The 6,418-nt window shown below is 47.3% G+C and overlaps 1 protein-coding gene across 2 annotated transcripts in view; it reads right to left on the reverse strand.

The window, feature by feature from the left end:
• The window catches only part of TAX1BP1 (Tax1 binding protein 1), an 83,871-nt gene extending 83,623 nt beyond the window's left edge, over positions 1 to 248 (reverse strand). Inside the window, exon 1 of one of the 2 annotated variants that reach the window (XM_014521232.2) lies at positions 99 to 248. The gene's annotated coding sequence lies outside the window, so the exon portion shown is untranslated. The remainder of the gene's footprint in view (positions 1 to 98) is intronic. The other variant, XM_014521233.2, reaches the window with a different exon arrangement.
• Positions 249 to 6,418: the final 6,170 nt, after the last annotated feature.

The raw sequence follows: 6,418 nt of genomic DNA on the forward strand, positions 1-6,418 counted from the left end.
AGGGCCTCCCCCTCCCCCCCCCCGCCCCGGGCCCCGCGGGGGCTGGCGCGGGGCGAGGAAGCCAGACTGCCGAGGGCCAAGGCAGTGCGAAGCCTCACCTGCGCGGACTTCAACACCGGGCCGTCGCCATAAGCGCCTCGCGCCCCGCCCCGCTGCGTCACTTCCAGCCCCGCCCCCGCGCAACCCGAAGGCGGGGCCGACTATGCGCAGGTGCCCCGCCCCCCTCGCCCGGCGCCGCCGCCACCACCACAGCAGCTGCGTGGTCCAGATGCCGAGCCGTACGCATGCGCACTCCGCCGCAGGGAATTTGGGCTCACTGCGAACCCATTTTTCGTCACTTCCCCTTCCTTCCCAGTCCCGAAACGCAAGCGGAACTGGAGAGGCGGGATAGAGAGGAAATTGCGCACGCGCAAGCGGGCCCTGGTTTCCCCCGCTTCTTCCTCTCGGATCTCGTGTGCCTGGTGTCCTGTGAACTAGAGCTCAGGCTTAGAGCACCGCGCATGCGTGGAGCCCGGGCATGGGCATAGCCATAGGGAAGTGGGGCTGGAAGGGAGCTGCGGAGTTCATGTAGTGACTAATCCAACCCGCTGTCTAACACAGGATCGTCCCTATCCAAACCATCCCATAGAAACAGTCATCTAAACTTTACATAAAGGGTGCCCCTCTAGCAGGGCTTCTAGCCCCAGGGAGCCAGACTTAGCGCCCCTTCCTGAAAGCGCAGATGGGGGACCCTAGGGATCCACCCCACACACAAACATGCACATTCACCCCTAGCATCTACACGCAGTCAGTGGGGAGCTAGACTTCTGCTGCATGCTTCAGACCCCTAACACCCTTTGCCCCCACCAGGTGCAAACACATACAGTAACCTTGGTGAGTCGCCCCCTAACTCAGCACTTCCCTGAGTGTGAGGGACAGCTTGTGTTTGTAAACACTGTGCTGAAGTTCATCATGCGTGAGAAGTCAACCTGTCCACTACCCCTGTAAGACACGCATAGCCCACGGCACACACTGACCACACCACTGCACCTTTGTTCCCGTGAACTTCACTTAGCCCTAAGACTTCATCACATGCTCACAGCCTGGCAACCAATACTTCACCCATAGTCATCCCACCTTCTCCGCTAAACATCCTTCCAAATCTATCCAGTAGTGAGGGAAGAGCAGAAATTATGCGTTTGCCCAGATACTCCATAACATTGTCATATATCATCCATGGGGGCCAACTGTTTTTGGCAGGCATGGCATAAATTAGACATGCTACCTCTCTGAGACCCACCCCAATTCCTTTGGGGTGTATATGAAGCAGTAAAACAATCTGTTTTAGGTAATGGGTTAAGAACCCATAGTCCCTGTTTAGACCATACTTAACACAATCCAATCTGTGAATGATTTCTTGTTCTGCAATTTTGTGTCTGAGTCAACTTTTAAAGTTTCACTGTATAAGAACAGCTACTCTGAGGTTAGCAATGTAAAGTCCAGGAAGATTAAAGGCTTTTGTCCTTTTTGGACTTGATGTCAAATGGGTGTTCTCTCATTGGTTCACAGAGGGGTTGCCTCATTTGTCTAATATAGACAGCAGAGGGGCACTGTAACCACATTGTAGCAGAAAGCCCCCTTTTTCTCTTGCCTGCATTTGCTCTCCCCTCTTTGGATATGTTTCTCTTTTTCTACCTTTTCTTCCTTCTTCTCTCTTTCACTTTAAGATAAGGAATTGTGTTTTAAAATTTGTGTGTGCGCATTTTGTATCTCCCCTTGTAGTTTGGTATTTTTATCTATTTGTGTGCCATGGCATTTGTAGCTTATATTTTATACTCCTCACCTTTCAACTTTCAACTGAATGTGTTTAGTTTCATAAGTAAATTATACATTGTAACAATGTTAACAAGGGCAGGAATCAAACTGCCCTTCCTTGTATCAGGCTGGCCCCTGAAAGAGCGAATGAATCAGTGACTGAATGTGTAAGGTGATTGAATGTGTAACACAGTAGTAGCAGACAGCAATTATCACCTGGAAGCTGCAGATCAACCAACCGAAGAACTCAATAGAAGACAATGTAACAACCAGGAAATCTCTAAACGTCACTGATCAAGGGCTAGAAGCCCTGGCCTGAGTTAATCAACGCCAGAGACCAACTTTTGGGCTGAATATCTCCAGATAGACCACTCCCAGAGCCCTATTCTAAATTCATCAACGGACTCCCAAACCTGCACGTACATGCAGACGACCCCTGGGGCTGACAGATGCCATCCAGTAGCCACCGAGGTGGGGGAAGTCCCACGGGGGTCAATGACCCCTGCATTGGGCAAACCTGAAAACTGGGGAGTCACCAAAGTCTGCCAAGGACAGATAAAAGGCAGTGAAAAGTGACCCTCAGTGGCACCCTCTTGATCTCCAACTCGACCAGACCTGTCCGGCCAGAAGGACCAGCCGGCGACCCTCTTCTGGAAGATAACACCACGCTGAAAGAAGCCTCAACGACAGACTCCAGTGCTTGTAGGATAGGTATACCTGACTCTGTAGCCTGCTACTGTGTGTGTGTATGTGTGTGCATGTGTGCATGTGTGGGGACCAGCCCCAAGGTTTATGATTACAGTGTTTCAATCCGCCTAATAAACTAGAATTTTAAGGATCCCGAGTTGGACATTTGTAGCCAACAACATGATGACATTGGTAGAAGAACAGGTGCATGAATCCCAGATGTTATAATCCCCCTTGTTTGGTCCAGTAATGATGTGATTCCTGTTGATGGGGGGGCACAGCTGGCATCTGGGTCCATTGCAGGGCCTGGTGCCTTGGTGAGAATAGGATTTAGGTAATCTGTTACTGGAGATAAATTGTTTGAGGTTTGAGGGATGCCTGTAAGCCTCCTACAGCTGTCTTGAGATGGTTATCATTTTCCAGGAAGTATTGGAGGTCATTAATGTTGCATCCAAGGTATTCAAGTTTGTAGGTGACAAGAGGTATTCTGTTGTCCTGCTCATGGGGTTGGTACTATAGAAAGTTGGAATGGAATCTGAATGTGGCTTTGTTGATTTGCAAGACTACATTTTTTGGATCGTGTTGTAAGTATAGGAATCCTTGCTTCATATCCTTGAGGTATGCATTCTGGTTGGTGGGATCAGAGCAAATATGGTTGTAACACAGAACTTGGCTATGAATGATGGAACTAGTGGTATGCTTAGGGTAAAAGCTGATGGTATAGAGGTAGCTGTAGCAAGCAGCCAGTTGGTTTCTGATAAAATGTGGTGGTGATGTTGACATTGCAAACTTTCACCATATTTTTTTAAGAAATTAATTTTCTAGGTGGAGTATTCCAGAGTCAGTTTGATGGAGGGATGAAAGTTATTAAAGGCTTGGTGTCAGGTATCCAGGTTGTAGCCATATTGGCCTAGAGGAAAAAGCAATCAGGACTCGTAGTTGAGATTATATCTTTTATTAGACCCACAAGATTTTTGCAAAAAAAAAATCTTTAAGTGCAAGCTTTTCGGCACTAATTCATTAATTTCTAATTAAAAAAATTTTTTTTTGCAAAAATCTTGTGGATCTAATCAAGGATATCATATCTACTTTGAGTCCTGATTGCTAAAGTCCTGGTGGAATTTCTCTAGAGATTCCTTTCCATGTGTCCACCTGATGATGTCATCAATGTTTTTTAGGCATACTAAAGAGATGAGAAGGCAGCTGTGAAGGAAGTGACTTCAAGGTATGTTATAAATATACAGGCATATAGGGGGGCGATATGTGTGCTCATAGGGGTGCCATGCATTTGTAGGTATAGGGAGTGTCCAAATCTGAATAGTCATGTATAAGGACAAAGTGAGAGTGTGATGGAAACAGAAGCAGAGTCATTTTGGGGGGCTATGTTCTTTATGACTTGTAATCCTTCTAAATCTAGTCAATCCTAGTAGATTTTGATTCATAATCCTAGTCTACCGTTTGTCACTAGATCATTTATTAAAACTAGAGGCATCTACTATTTACCCAAGTAGACCCTGGAAATACTGCCTTCCTTACACTAGCAATAAATTCCAACTAGATTTCCCTGCCAGAGGGATTGAGTGGCTAGGAACACTGAAAAGTAATTGGCCTCATGGACTTTGTTCAGCACATTTGTTACCGAAAAGCTCTTTTCCTCAGAACTTTATCTCTTTACTTTGAATGTGTTCATATATGTTCTCTTCCTTTTGTCACAACCCAAAAGGTGTGATTTTTATTTGTGTGCGCTTCGGCACTGCTAAATTGTCCCCGCTAAATTGCAGCTTCCTTGCACAGTGGAGTTTTCTGCTGCAGAGGAGAAGCCCGGTGCAAGGGAGAATTTCCCGCCAATTTGGAGCTTGTTTTGCAGGATGCATTTCTTTGCTGCAGAGGGGATGCTCGTTGCAAAGAGTCCCCGCCATTGGTATGCTAATTCAAGTCCCATTATTGGCCAGTTCTAAATTATTCACACGTGGCGGCTAGTGATTGGCTTGCTAGCCGTATAAGAGGCTTGAGTGGTTTCCGCCCAAGTTGGAGGACTCCATGAACAAGGGAGGAGGAGACTTCACGCGGTGTGAAGATCTCTAAGCGCTGCGGATCCTCACGGACCCAGTGCATTTGAAGCAGGCAACGGAGATCTGATCAATCTCTAGCCTCTCCCCGTCGCCGATAGAATTCCTAGACGTACCCCTCCCGCGCGCTACGAACCGAACCCACGGAGCCTAGCAAACTTCGTGTGGATGAGTGAACGGAAGAACCCACGGAGCCTGACAAACTTCGTGTGAGCCCTTACGATCGGCCTCAGAGCTCTTCTACCCGGGTTCGAGTCCTGCAGGTTTATTTTCTCGTCGCCGGAACCCTATGCGACGTACCCTCGTGTTCTGCAGGTTTGAGTTTTTGTTTTCTTTTCTCTTTCTGTAACTGCAACTTAATCAAGCTTTCCAGCCTACACCATTGCCATCTCGGTGTAAGTAAACAATCTTTTAAACTACCGATACGCGTCCGTGCCTAATTCCAGAGCGAAGGCCTTCCCTCTCCGCCCCCGCGTGCCCGGGCTGCTGGCCACAGCCCGCGTGCAGCGCGAAAAAGGGCTCGGGGCGCTCCCAGCCCGCACACCTTTGTGGGTTATTTTGAGGAAGCATGATGATATGATAAAAGAGTGAGGTCATACTAGTCCTGGAATCAGATTTACATTTTGGTAAATACTTCCCATTTTTTTTCGTATTTCTTATTTAATGATCAGTTTAGACAAATATGCAACTGCAATTGGTTATATTAATCACAGAATCATGGAGAAATAGGGCTGGAAGGAACGTCAGGAAGCAGGTCACCTAGCCCATCCACCTGCTCAAGACAGGATCATCCCTGACTAAAGCATCTGTGTCAAATGTTTGGATAACTTGCTCATAACATGTCTAGTAGAGATAGGTAGTCATGTTAATCTGAAGTCAGACAGAAGACAGGGCAGGGTACAAATTAGTCTCTAATATGCCACTGTCCTGCCTTGTGCCTTAAAACCTTCCAGGGGTGGTCATTCTATAACATTTCTGGGTAGTGTGTTCCAATGTTTAACCACCTTCATAGTGAGAAAGTTCTTTCTGATAATTATAAGTAATAACTATTCCTAATGTAACACCCATACACATTTGGGGTTGTGTGTCATAAAGTGTATTCTGGTTTCATGTTGCTGTGTATCTTGGTTGTGCATTGTTTCTCCCCTAGGACTGGAAGACAACCACTCTCTCCCCCTCTCATTGTATCCAGACCATTGCCTTAAGATTCCCTCCAAGAGACCTGTGAAACCAGTTTGGTGACTCTGGCCACTTCACCAGGAGCACTGACCACCTTGGAATTGATTGGTCTACATTAGCAGTGTTCAAAGGATGCTGCTTCTGATTGGGACCATGTGATGATGTCAGCAAAGTGATTTAAAGCTCAGGCCACCTAGGATGGGTCTTTTTTTTTCCTCCTGGGGCTGCTGAAAGCTGAATTAGGAATCAGAAAACCTGCTCCCTATGGGTGGGGGAAGTCTCCCCCACTTCACTGGAGAAGCAAACTGACAGGTTTACATGTAACAGCTGCAAAGGCTTGCTTGGCTGCAAGCTGAGTGGTTGAGCTGTGCCTAGGCACTTTTCAAGAAAGGTGGCAAAGTTTGCAGAGGGTGCAATACCTTTTCCAGTCAGGAGGGTATGCTGTGCACAGTGCATGCTTTTTATTGAAACATTTAAACTGTGACCAGAGCCCACATTGCAAACTGAGGGCTCTGATTAGCTGCTATTGGCTGCCATAAAAAGCTGACACACTCTCTGTCTTCTCCCTTCCTTGCAGAGGGAACAGAGCTGAAGCTTGCCAGGGAGGAGACATCAGGACAGAAGGTAGCCTGAGTCATTCCAGGAGAAGCCAGTTCCCCCCCTGGGTCACAGCTGTGCATTCAGGGACA

This window comes from Alligator sinensis, unplaced genomic scaffold, assembly GCF_000455745.1.
Source record: "Alligator sinensis unplaced genomic scaffold, ASM45574v1 scaffold29_2, whole genome shotgun sequence".
NCBI lineage: Eukaryota > Metazoa > Chordata > Crocodylia > Alligatoridae > Alligator > Alligator sinensis.